Raw genomic sequence first — 12,996 nt, forward strand, 5'->3', positions numbered from 1 at the left:
ACCCCATGTCAAGTTCTGCCTCTGAAATATATAGGCTGTGTAACCAATATACAGCAAGTCATTTTAACTTCTCAGTGCCCCAAGGCTACTCGAAGACCATAAGTTTCAGAATAATTACAGATCTACATTGGTTGAGGTATTTTAAGCCAGTGAAATCACAGAACCAGATAAAAAATTAAATTAAATTATGCATCATGTTACTCCACAGCATAACCTTGATTTTTTGCATGCAGGGGCTATGGATATGCTTTAGTTCTAAATGACAAACATTTATTATGCAACTGCTCTGAGAAGGGCATTGTGTCAAGCACTGGGGATATGAAAATGAGATATATCTTGATCTTTCAAGGAGTTCACATACTACTCTTGGTATACAAAATGCAAGCAAATAAGAAAATATAAAATATATAGGAGATATTACAAAGTAATATAAATTTCAAGGAGAGATGGCTGATAAGAATGATGATACTCTAATTTACAAAAGGGAAGTTTAGTTTGGAGAGACTTTTTCATTATCTAGTCATTGCCCCATGTCTTGTTATATTCAGAATTTGAATGTAACCTTCTTGAGGACCAGGACATTCCCTTCCTGATCCCCACCCCCTAATTCTTTCCTTTCTTTGGGTCTATAGCACTTAGCACAGTTCCTGACATATAGTAGAAACTTGGTAAGTTTGATGATGATAGTGATGGTGATAGTCAAAATGATATTTGGGTCAGTGTTCCTTATGCCCATTATCTCTAATTCTCAGTAGGACCTATAGTGATCCCACTTGAAATAAATGGAGTATGAAAAGTAAGGCGAGTTAAAAGACTTTCTGCTACTGAAATCTTTCTTGATTATTAAGTCTACTTTTGATTTTAGAATATGAATTAGAATTAGGTTGTAGGGTGAGAAGGTGAAAACAAAGCAAGTTACTAGACTTATGCATGAGTTAAAGTCTGATAAAGGCAGAGAAGAAAAGGGATGCTTTTTGTCCATTTGTGAATATTTGTAAGGTATAAGGTGCCTGCTAAAATGGAGTGGTTTCCATAGCAACCCTGTACCACATGACAGTATCTGCCACTTTGTCACAGAGGATGGCTCTTTGATTGAATGCTCATATCAGATTACAGATTTCAGTGAATGTAGCTTTTGCATTGTTTTAAAGACAAATGTTCTGATTTGGAAAACATGGAAATATGACCTCCCACTCTGCAACAACCAGGATGCATCTATCTATCTTTGGAGTTGCTTCTCTAAAAGCCAGAAACAGGAGCAATTCTGTATTTATAGGAAATCACAGAGCACTTGGTAATGACATAGAGGGATATTGGTTTGAACTAGTATTTTCAAAATTGTTTCCTTTTGTTTTTGGAATAAATATTGATTTCCATTCAACATACAGTTTTAGCTAATTTATAAAATCAATTAATCAATCAACAAGCATTTAAAAAAAAAAAAAAAACTTCTCTGTGCCAGGCACTTTGCTTAGAGACACAAAGACAAAGAATGAAATTATCTTGTCTCAAGAGACTTATATTTTAATGGAGGAGACAAGTATATAGGTAAATATATTCTGCAAAAGTAGTATATATATATATATATATATATATATATATACACACATATATGTATATATGCACAGATATAATAGAGAAAATGTTATACAGTATATAATATTATATGTTATATAATACTATGTACTATATAATGTCTTATATGTATATCTGTGTGTATATGTAATATCTTATGCAAGATTACATATATTATATGAATAAATCTATCTATATATAGATTATACATTTAAATAGATTATATGCTATATATGCTTTATATATATATGCTTTATTTATAAATAGATTATATGCTAAATATAAGGTAGTTTGGTAAGCAAAATACTAGCATTTTGTGAATTAGGGAAGACTTCATATAGAAGGTAGTGCTTAAGCTTTGTCTAAAAAGACAAGAAAGACCGCAGTTAAAGTAAAGAATGTTTGCATTCCAGGCATGTGGGATGTTCAGTGCAAAGACAAGAAGACTGAAGATAGAGTTTTTTGTGAGAACAGAGAAGGCTAGTGTGAGTGGATCAAAGAATATGGAAGAGAGAATAAAGTTTCTTCCCATCTTTGTCTTATTTATTTTTTTGTACAATTCATTGTTATTATTTCTAATTGTTAGATTTATTGTAGTTATGTTAGTTGTGTTAATACTGAACTAGAAAAGAAAAAAAAAAAAACTTGGTAAGACCAAATTTTTATCTTACCCATAATCTACTCTCTTCTCATATTGAAATGTAAAACTCTTGAGGACAAGAGATTGTTCCTCCCCCTTTTCACCCTTCCCCCCTCCCCCCAATATTTCTATTGCTGGGCAGCGAGATGGTACAGATGATATAGTGCCAGACCAAGGAATCAGAAAGATCTGAGTTCAAATACAGCCTCAGACACTGATTAGCTATGTGATCCTGGGGAACACAATTAACCTTCTTTGCCTCATTGTCCTCATCTGTAAAATGAGCTGGAGAAGGAAATGGCAAACTGTTCTAGTAATCTGGCCAAGAAAATCCCAAACGGGATCACGAAGAGTTGGACGTGACTGAACTGAACACATTGTTGGGCACATAGTAAGCACTTAATAAACATTTGGCTATCTATCCATCTTCTTATCTATCTTTCTATCAATCTGTCTTTTACCTGTCTATATTATCTGTTTGTCCTTCTGACATTGAAGTATCTCTGAAGTTCTTGTCTGCCTCTGAAATTCTATGTATCTGTGATTACTTTGCAAAATACTAAGGGTGTTGCTTAATTATTATAATTCCCAAAAGAAAATGGCTTAAGGTAGTCCCTGTTTGACCTGACTGTTCAATTGATATAGAAAGATTCTGAATCTTTCCTTAAGACTGGCCAAAACAAATTGATACAGATATGTCTTGGAGCTAAAGCTTTCAGGATAAGTCCCCTTTCAAGATAAATCAGATCAGTTAGCATAAATTGAGAAGTAATCCTAGCTTTGAAAGGGATGGACTGAAAAACAAAAACAAAACATTTCTCTCCTAGTGAAGTGATTTAGGTTAGCTTAAATACTCTAATGAAGCTTGTGGTTTCTATACTTTCTAGGCAGTCTTTTACAATCTTTATATTTCCCTTAAATCTATGCGCCCCCTCCCCCCCTAAAAACACAAGACTGTGTTGCTGCAGTTACATTGTCCTATAGCCTGGCATGTTTCCGACATGTGGTCTGCCCAAAGAATACAAATTATTCTCTTTTTTAGCAATTCTCTTTGAATAGCTATTAGTGTAATCTGTATTATTGTTATAACAACAGTAATTTCTAATGCCATAAGAGTGAATGGTCTCTGTGTTATCACTTCTTGAAAACTGTTGTCAACTGAGCTAAAAAAAAATGCACTCTGTTTAAACTTTGTTTCCCATCTTTCCTTTCTGTCTGCCTCTCTGCCTCTGCCTTTATTTCCCTTCCTCCCTCCTCCTCCTCCTCTTTTTCTTCCTTCCTTCCTTCCTTCCTACCTTCCTTCCTTCCTTCCTTCCTTCTTCCTTCCTTCCTTCCTTCTTTCCTTTCTTTCTTTCCTTTTTCTCTTTCTTTCTTTCTTCTTCTTTCTTTCTTTCTTTCTTCTTCTTTCTTCCTTCCTTCCTTCCTTCTTCCTTCCTTCCTTCCTTCCTTCCTTCCTTCCTTCCTTCCTTCCTTCCTTCCTTCCTTCCTTCTTTCTTTCTTTCTTTCTTTCTTTCTTTCTTTCTTTCTTTCTTTTTTCCTTCCTTTCTTCTTCTTCTTCTTCTTCTTCTTCATTCTTCTTCCTCCTCCTCCTTTTTCTTCTCCTGTTCCTTCTCCTTCTTCTTCTCCTCCTCCTCCTTCTTCTCCTTCTTCTCTGTTCCTCCTCCTTCTTCTTCTCCTGTTCCTTCTCCTCCTTTTTCTCTTCCTCCTCTTCCTTCTCTTCTTCTCCTCCTCCTCTTCCTCCTCCTCATCCCTCTCTCTTTTTCTCTGGAATCAGGAAGACATGAGTTCAATATAATTCCATATACACATGAGCTATGAGACTCTGGGAAATTAATTTAATACTATTTGCTTCAATTTCCTTATCTATAAAAAGAGCTGGGGAAGAAAAGGGCACACCATTGTAGTGTCTTTACCAAGAAAACCCCAAATAGGATCATATATATCTATCTATATAGCAATAATATTGCTCTCACTCTCTCTAAATTATATATATATATATATATATGTTAGGTAATATCTATAGATAAATCTGTATAGCAAGATATGTACTTTGTAGATAATAGATGACAGATTATAGGGATAGATAATTAGCTAGATAGATATAGATAAACACAATCTTCTAGTAATGCAAGTCTTAAATATCCTACTATGATACTACATCCTAGTATGTATGTGATCCTGTTTTGTCTAAGGTTGTGCTAGTGGAATATATTTGCTGACATATTCTACTAAGACTTTGAGAACAATCCTGGTATCAAACAATTTGTGCAAAGTATGAAGAAACTCATCACTGAAAGACATGATATGACATTTTCTTCATGGTAACCAATGAAATGGATTAAAAAGATAGAATGATATGAATGGATCTTCCTCTGAGCCAGAGGAAGGAATTCTTCTAAAAATGAGGTCATGGATTCACTGAAACAAGCACTAATAATAGTAATAAATGGACTAGAAAAATAGGTATAATCCTTTATTCCTAAAAAGACAAATATTTACAAAGTTGATCTCCTTTTCCCCAAGGAACTATCTTTATAACTAACTATTCTTGCTCTCATTATTTGTAGTAATTGTTTCCTTCAGCTATATCTTCAATGAATTATTCTCACTTATTTATGGATCATATCCATATATTGAACAAGAAGAGCTGAAAGAAATATTTATTTAACTTATTATGTGCCAGTCATTATGCTAAGTGCTTTATAGATATTATCTATTTTGATCCTCAAAACAACCATGAGAAGTAGGTGCTATTCTTATTTGAATTTTACAGTTGAAAAAATAAGACAAACAGAGGTAATTTGTCCAGAGTCATATAGCTAGGAGGTCAAATTCGAATTCAGGTCTTCTTGATTTCCAGTTCAGAAATCTATTCATTGGGCCTGCTAGATGAACAGCTGGAAAATCATCTTACTCTTATCTTCTAAAGAGAATACTAAGTAGTACATTGAGCTTCACCTACTTTGCCAAGTCATACAAAATGGGAATGATAGAATAAAAATTAGATTCTAAGTTTACTGACTGCTGGTATGATAACCCAACTCTACTTGCTAGATCTGGCAGCCTTTACAAGATTATACTATAAAAAATGTTTGGAATTTTATAAAATAATAATTATTATCATTTTTAATTTTTAGAAATATAATTTGGTCTTCTTGTCTGAAACCACTAGAATGCCTTTACTCTTCATAGAAATTGTACTAGTGAACTGTAATTGACCAAAAAGTACTTTTGTCTCATTGCTCCAGTGATATGCAATTGGAGATAAAAGATTAAAAACTAGATATCAAGAAGGATTTTGTGAGAACTTGGAAGATTTTTTTAATAGAAAAAAATAAAGAATAGTTCATACTCAAAGAATATATAACATTCAAGCCCAGAAGCTATATATCTATTGGGCTTTTTCAAAAGCAGCATGGTATTGAATTCAAGATTACTGAAAATCTAAACCCAAAGGAAGATGGTCATGGTTGGGTGCCTAACTATTATTGTATTAGCTTCTCTTGCCAACGGTCTTTATTTACCATAGCACAGGATTCTTGTAAACAAGTTTGTTTCCTTTAAAAAAAGATATATCTTAAAAGAAAAAACCTTAATATTCTGACTTGAATCCTCAGTTGATTTTTTTTTTCATTCTCATGTTTGCTCTTACAAATCAGTGCTTTGTTTCCCCCATATTATCCTGTTAAAAATGGAAATTTCACTATTTTAAAGGATCTTTGCTTGACTGGATTATGATAATATGTTATAATAGTATGATAGTATGTTATAATAGAAACCAAATTATTCTTGATAACATATTACTTAAATATTTAGGTGTTTGGAAGGATATTCTGATAGAAGTTAAGACAGGCAGTCAAGAAGAATGGAAGAACAAGAAAATGCTTGCATCAGTTTCCCTGCTGGCATCCTTAGTTATGGAGTATAATACTATGTTGTAAGCTCTACAGGATATAGCATAGAGAAAAATGGAATAATTTCCAGTAGTCCAATAGTTCATGTTCTTTGCAAGCAGATATTGTGATCAGTAGGAAAAACATTGTATTGCCACTGGAAGGATCTGGATTCAAATCCTAGCTGTGCCACTTGTAACTGATGCAACTTTGCTTAGTCCACTTTCTTTCTCTTGATATTAGTTCCCTTGTTTGTAAAATAAGGACTTTGGATACCCTTGAGGGCTCTGAGATTGTTCCCAATGCTAGAGCTATGTGACTCTGTACTAACCAGGTTAAGCATAACTTGTATCTCAAAGTCTATTTGCATCACTTTACTAATCCATGGAGTTTGATTACTCAATGCTCTCCTTAAAGAAGAAGCAGACTTAGTGAGAACTTGCTAGAAGAGAAATGCTTGTATTTTGGCATCCAGCTTTGAGAGGGAACATGCATGGTACCAGATAAAGACTTGGATAGGAGTTCAGCATAGGAAGAAATCAGCAAGTCAATTGTATTACTGTTCTCATTATTTTTTACTACAGACTTCAGCGAATTTCCCATTGGGTAAGATCTGGCTCTTGCTCCTTCTGTCTTCCTTCTCCCCTCTCCCCACTTTCCCCTCTGCCTCCCCCCTTCTCAATTCCTTTTCCTCTCTCTTTTCTTCTTTCTCTTTCCCTGCCTCTCCCCTCTTTCTGTCTCTCTGTCTCTCTATCTCTCCTCTCTGTCTCTCTCTCTTTGTCTCTCTGTTTCTGTCTCTCCACTCTCCTCTCTGTCTTTGTCTCTGTCTCTGTCTGTCTTATCTTGTTCTCATTGGTAGACACCATCTACTCTGTATATTGTCCAGAATATATTCTGATTTGCATCTGCCACCAGCTCAGATAAGTGGATTTATTTGCTATTTACTACTTGTGTTCATTTAGGACCAGCCTTTTCAGGAAAGATAGTCCAGCTTTAGATGTATAACTTGGGGAATTCCTTATTAAATGACAAAAATCATACACTATGTATTATTCTAGCCCTGTACCCCACTCTTAAGGAGAACAAAATGTGATCAGCTACTGGCCCCTATCTGCTTTTCTCTACCTGGAAAGAGTCAAAGCCTCACTTGGTGAAGGGTTAGTAAGGGATCCTCTAGAGAGACAGCTGTTTTCACCTTCCTGTAAGGCACATCTAGAGAGATTCATAGGCAAAACATATCACACAAATTCATACACCTATGTTTCCTTCTCTCCACCCCTCTCCTTCCCATTCTCTTTTTCCTCTGTAGGAACAATTTAGATCATTTTTGGCTCTCCTTTAGAAGAATTCAAATCATCTCATCTACAAGCAAACAAGTTACCAACAAACAAGTTGAACATAAACTAGATATATTATAGGAATGCAAGGACATAAATGAGACTTGCCTTCTTTTGCTTTGCATTAAGGTTAAAAGTATTCTCTTTCTTAGAGAAATATCCTTTATCTTGTCCAAAAACAAAGTCATTATAGTGATAAGGAAAAGCTCAGAAATATCAGGGAAAATTGAAGAATTTTGATGAAGAATGCAATGATGTTCTTGTTCAGTGGAAAGAGTGCTGTCCCTCTCCTTGAAGAACTGATGGCTAGAATAACAAATTCTCCCCAAGCCTTCATTTTAGAGATAGTTCAGAAGCTCAGCCAATTCTTCATTTCCCACAAGCTACATGCCTTGGATTAGACCCATCATATCCCTGCTCTGGATACCTTTTCTCTCCCTCTATTCCCTTTAATGTCTGTTTTTGTTTTGTCTTCCCTTGTTAGATAGTAAACTCATTGAGGGCGAGAACTATCTTTCTTTCAATATTTATCCCCAGTACTTAGCACAGTGCCTGTCATAGAGTAGACACTTAAGAGATGTTTATTGTATTGTATTATAAAATGAATTGAAGAAGAAAAATACTTTAAGACTATTTAATGACAGCAAAAGATGAGCTCTACACTTTGCAAATCAGTATCAGTCCTTCAGTGAATTTGTGATCCCAGTTATTTTAGTAAACTCCACATCCATACATATTGCAATCAATTTATGCATGATGGTGACATGATTAGAAGGCAATTGAAAAGCAATCTTGGGATGTTTGCAGATAGCAATGTGATGTCATATAATCTTAGACTGCATTATGAATTACTTAGCTTCCAGGAAAAGGGGAATAATCTCTCTGCAGTATTTCCTAGTCATATCACATTATTAAGAATTTTGTGTATGAATCTGGGTACAATCTACTGAAAAGTTGCACAGCATCCTGTGGAGGCTAATCAGAAAAGTTCCCCAGCTTTAGTCCTTATTATATGGGGACTATTTGAAGGAATATTTGGGGTATATTTGGCCTGAAGATTCAGAGGACTTTTTGAAGTATTTGTAAGAGTGTTACACAGGATTGAATTTGTTTCCTTTTGTCCCTCATTAAATTGGAAACAGATGAAAGTTGCCAAGAAGTGAATTTAAGCTGGATATCAGAAACAAATTTTTTTTTTTTTTTTTTTAACAAGTAGATCAATTCAAAAGTGGAATCTGGTATCTTGAAATGAGATAGGATTGAATTTCTCCTCTTTGGAAGTCTTCAGATAGTGACTTATGTAACCACTATTTTAAAAAATCAATCAATCAATTAATTAATTTTGAATATACATTGCTTTTATGAATCATGTTGGGAGGGAAAAAAAATGGAACAAAAATCATGGGAGAGAGAAAAAAAACAGAAAAAAGTTACATAGCAGGTGTTGTTTTACATTCAATCTCCATAGTTCTTTTTCTGGATGTAGATGGCATTTTCTATCCAAAGTCTATTGGGATTGCCTTGGATCACTGAACCAATGAGAATAATCAGATCTTGTGATTTGCACATGCTTGCTGTTATTTTGTACAAGGTATTCTTGGTTCTGCTTGTTTACTTAACATCAGTTCATGTAAATGTTTTCAGGCCTTTTTTTTTTTTTTTTTAATCAGCTTGTTCATCATTTTAAATAGAACAATAATATTCCATTACCTTCATATGCCACAACTTGTTCAGCCATTTTATAATTGATGGGCATCTATTCATTTTCCAATTCTTTGCTACCACAAAAAGAGTTATTGAAAACAATTTTGTACAGGTGGATCCTTTCCCCTTCTTGATGATTTTCTTGGGATGCAGACCCAAGGCACTGCTGGGTCAAAAAGTATGCACAATTTTATAGGTCTTTGGATATAGTTCCAAATTGCTCTCCAAAATGGTTGGATCATTTCACAACCCCACCAAAAGTGCATTAGTGTCCTTGATTTCCCACATCCCCTCCAACATTTATCATTATCTTTTCCTGTCATCTTAGTCAATCTGAGAGGTATGAGGTAGTATCTCAGAGTTATTTTAATTTACATTTCTCTTATCAATAGTGATTTAGAGCATTTTTTCATATGATTATAAATGACTTTAGTTTCATCATCTGATAATTTTCTGTCCTTATTTGACCATTTATCAACTGGGGAATGACTGATAGTCTCATAAATTTGACAGTTTGTATATTTAAAAAATGAGACCTTTATCAGAAATATTAACTTTAACATTTGTCCCAGTTTAGTATTACCCTTTTAATTTTGTTTCTGTTGAGGTTTTTTTTTTTTTTTTTTTGTGCAAAAACATTTTAACTTAATGTAATCAAAGTTGTCCATTTTGCCTTTCATAATATTCTCTAGTTCTTCTTTGGTCGTAAATTCCTCCCTTCTCCAAAGATCTGATAGGTTAATTAGTGATCTCTTTTAATTTATTTTATAATATGAATTCCTTTTGAGAATGGATTGACCTAGAGGATTGTTTGATATTAAGTGATTCATGTCAATGTCATCTCATAAATTGGGAGGACCCTCCCAATGTGCTAGAAGCTTTCCTCTTGGTCTTTTTCTACTTCATGGATATCAATAAAACACTTTGTCCATAGTTATTCCTTGCTTTTATTAGATGACCAAATAATATCTGTTTTATACTTATATATACTGTTTCTGGTGTATTTTGTCCCCCTTCTTGCTTATAGATCATTTTAGATAGTGTATTCTCTAATATTCTGTGTCTCCAACGCTCCCATAAGTTTAAGTCTTACTGGTTTTAAAAAAGAAAAACCATTTATATTAAATTATATAATCTTGTATCTAGTTCAGATTTTTATGATGGGTATTTCTTTGTGGAATACGGTTCATATTTTAAGCTACTAGGTGGCTCAGGGCATAGCATTGGAACTGAAATCAGAAAGATCCAAGTTCAAAACTACTCTCAATCACTTATAGCTGTTTGAATCTGGATAAATCACTTAACTTTGGTCTGAATCAGTTTACTCATCTGTAATAATAGTAGTAATAGTATCTACTTTTGAGAGTTGTAATAAATAATATTTTAAAAACATTTTGCAAACTTTAAAGGGCTATATGAAATTGTCAGTGTTAATTACGATGATAGCAATGATAGCTTTCTAGGTAGCACTGTTAAAAGAAAAAACAACAAATATGAATTACATTTTTAAAAATCGCAAACAACTTCAGTGTATTTCTTAGTGTAAATTGGCCTTGCTTTGAATTATCTTCCCCTAGTTATCCTTTCATCGCCAATCACTTCTGAGATATTTATGTTGTTGGGTCATTTTTTTTTTTTTGTTTGTTTCCAACTCTTCCTGACCCCATTTGTGATTTTCTTGTCAAAGATACTTGAGTGGTTTGCCATTTCTTTCTCCAGCTCATTTGACAGATGAAGAAACTGAGGCAAGGACAGTTAAATTATTTGCCTGAAAACACATAGCTAGCAAGTGTCTGAGGCCAGATTTAAACTCATGAAGACAAGTCTTTCTTTCTGCCTCCTGTCTTGGTACTGTATTCTCTCTGCCAAGTACCTTTCTAGAAAGTAGACAGAAACAAAAGCAGGAGTATAATAAGCATTGTGAATTATTAGAAGAAAGGAACTCATTTTTTTTCTTAATGTATCTGATAATCATGTGACTTTTAATTTGATAGGCATTAACTAGGAAATAATGAGTTAAATCAGAGTACCACTCATTACAGGAAAGGGGAAAAAATTCATTCATAAAAATGATAAGGATTAGGAAGCTTCAAGAGATGATTAGAGAAGATAAAAAGAAGTAATAAAGAACCATGAGGAAGATTATTTTCCCTGGTTAATTTCCAATTGGCTTTGACTCAATATAACATAAATTGAATTTCCAGGAATGTTTCCAAATGTATAGATTGTACAGTAAAGGAGCTGGTAAATATGGTGATAAAGAGGATGAAGTCCTAATCATTATTTCATTTTTTTCTAAAAATTTTTTGTTAGTGATTTTTACTTTTGAATCCTTCATATGGGAAAAAATCAAACTTGGTATCTTATATCTAAGAGGGGTCCACTCTAATACATCTAACACAGATTATTATGTTTTGTCAAGGATATGATGGAGTGATCCTACTCATAAAATACAAAAGGTCTGAAGAAATTTTTTTCTTCTTTTCTCCTTGACCATAAGGGAATAAGTCATTTTTCCCCTCAATGAATACAATTGTATGCCTCTCCAAGATTTAATAACTTTATATCATTGGGATGTCTCACTGGAATTGGTTTGAATAGTACTATCAATTTGGGTTTAACATAGAATGAAAAATAACTAGAGGTTGGATTAACCCTTTTCATTTTTCATGTGTTTCTGTTCTTTAACACACAATGGAACAGTCAGGATTGCTAAAGAATAAATGAATAAATGACACATATTAAGCAACCCTTGTCACATAAATCATTTATTTCCTTTTGTTGATTTAAATATCAGACTCTAAGACCTTGAGTGGTAATTTTCCTTACAATTAAGGCAGCCAACTCATTAGATCACATACAAATGATGGTATCTTTTTAACCATTCATTTTCTGATCCAACCTCCTGAAGATATTTAGGAATCCTGGGAACGCTAATGGATTTTAAATTTTAGCTTAATCATTGGGGTAGTCACAGAATCACACAATCTCAAAATTTCATTGCATTCTATCTTTGCTATTTGCCAAGATTGAAAAAAAATTATTGAAAAAATTTAGAAGGTCTTTCCAAGGATTAAAATAAATCAGCCTTTTAAATTACCTCTTTCAGATCATTCAATGAACAGAGTATTCCACCTCTGAACAATTCTAGTCAATCAGGATTTTCCTATATATTCTTTTAATTAAGTATGGATGTCAAGTGCTGGACATTGTAAGCTTTGTTTAAGAGCCACAGTTATGGGTTATTTGCAGTGCAACCCAACTCCCAAAAGTAAACATTTGGCTGCAGGTTGCAATATAGCTAATATTATGAATGGCAATATTTTTAATCATCAGTCTGAAAGTATTTTATGGTGGCAAATACTGATTAAATTTCTCTGCAACCAATCAGCCAGTGAGCCATAATTATTGGGCACCAACAGCATATAATACTGCATGAGGCACTTTAAGTATTATACAGCCAAATCTGAATTGTAGTTAGCACAAAGCTTTCAACTCAATTCAAAGATTATTTATTAAATACCTGCTATATGCTAAGCTATCAGCTCACAAAGACAAAAATAAAACTGTCCTCCCTGTCAAAGAGTGTACATCCTCCTGGAAGGATATAGCATGTGTAAGGATAGGATAGTCAGTCAGTTAACAAACATTTGTGAAATGATTACTATGTCCCAGGGATTTACAGATTAGATCTGTGATTTCTTTGGTAAAGGAAACTACCAAAGCAAATCAGTAGTATATTATCTTAAGAGTTTTTATTATCTTAAAATAATAAAATATACTTAATATAATATACTATTTTATATGCAAATATATATAATTTATAAACATATATAATATGTATAAA

At 33.5% G+C, this 12,996-nt stretch overlaps 1 protein-coding gene across 2 annotated transcripts in view; it reads left to right on the top strand.

Moving 5' to 3' along the window:
- Positions 1-12,996, top strand: part of VAV3 (vav guanine nucleotide exchange factor 3) — a 451,154-nt gene that overhangs the window by 382,678 nt on the left and 55,480 nt on the right. The window lies entirely within an intron of this gene.

This window comes from Antechinus flavipes, chromosome 4, assembly GCF_016432865.1.
Source record: "Antechinus flavipes isolate AdamAnt ecotype Samford, QLD, Australia chromosome 4, AdamAnt_v2, whole genome shotgun sequence".
In the NCBI taxonomy this organism is placed as follows: Eukaryota; Metazoa; Chordata; class Mammalia; order Dasyuromorphia; family Dasyuridae; genus Antechinus; species Antechinus flavipes.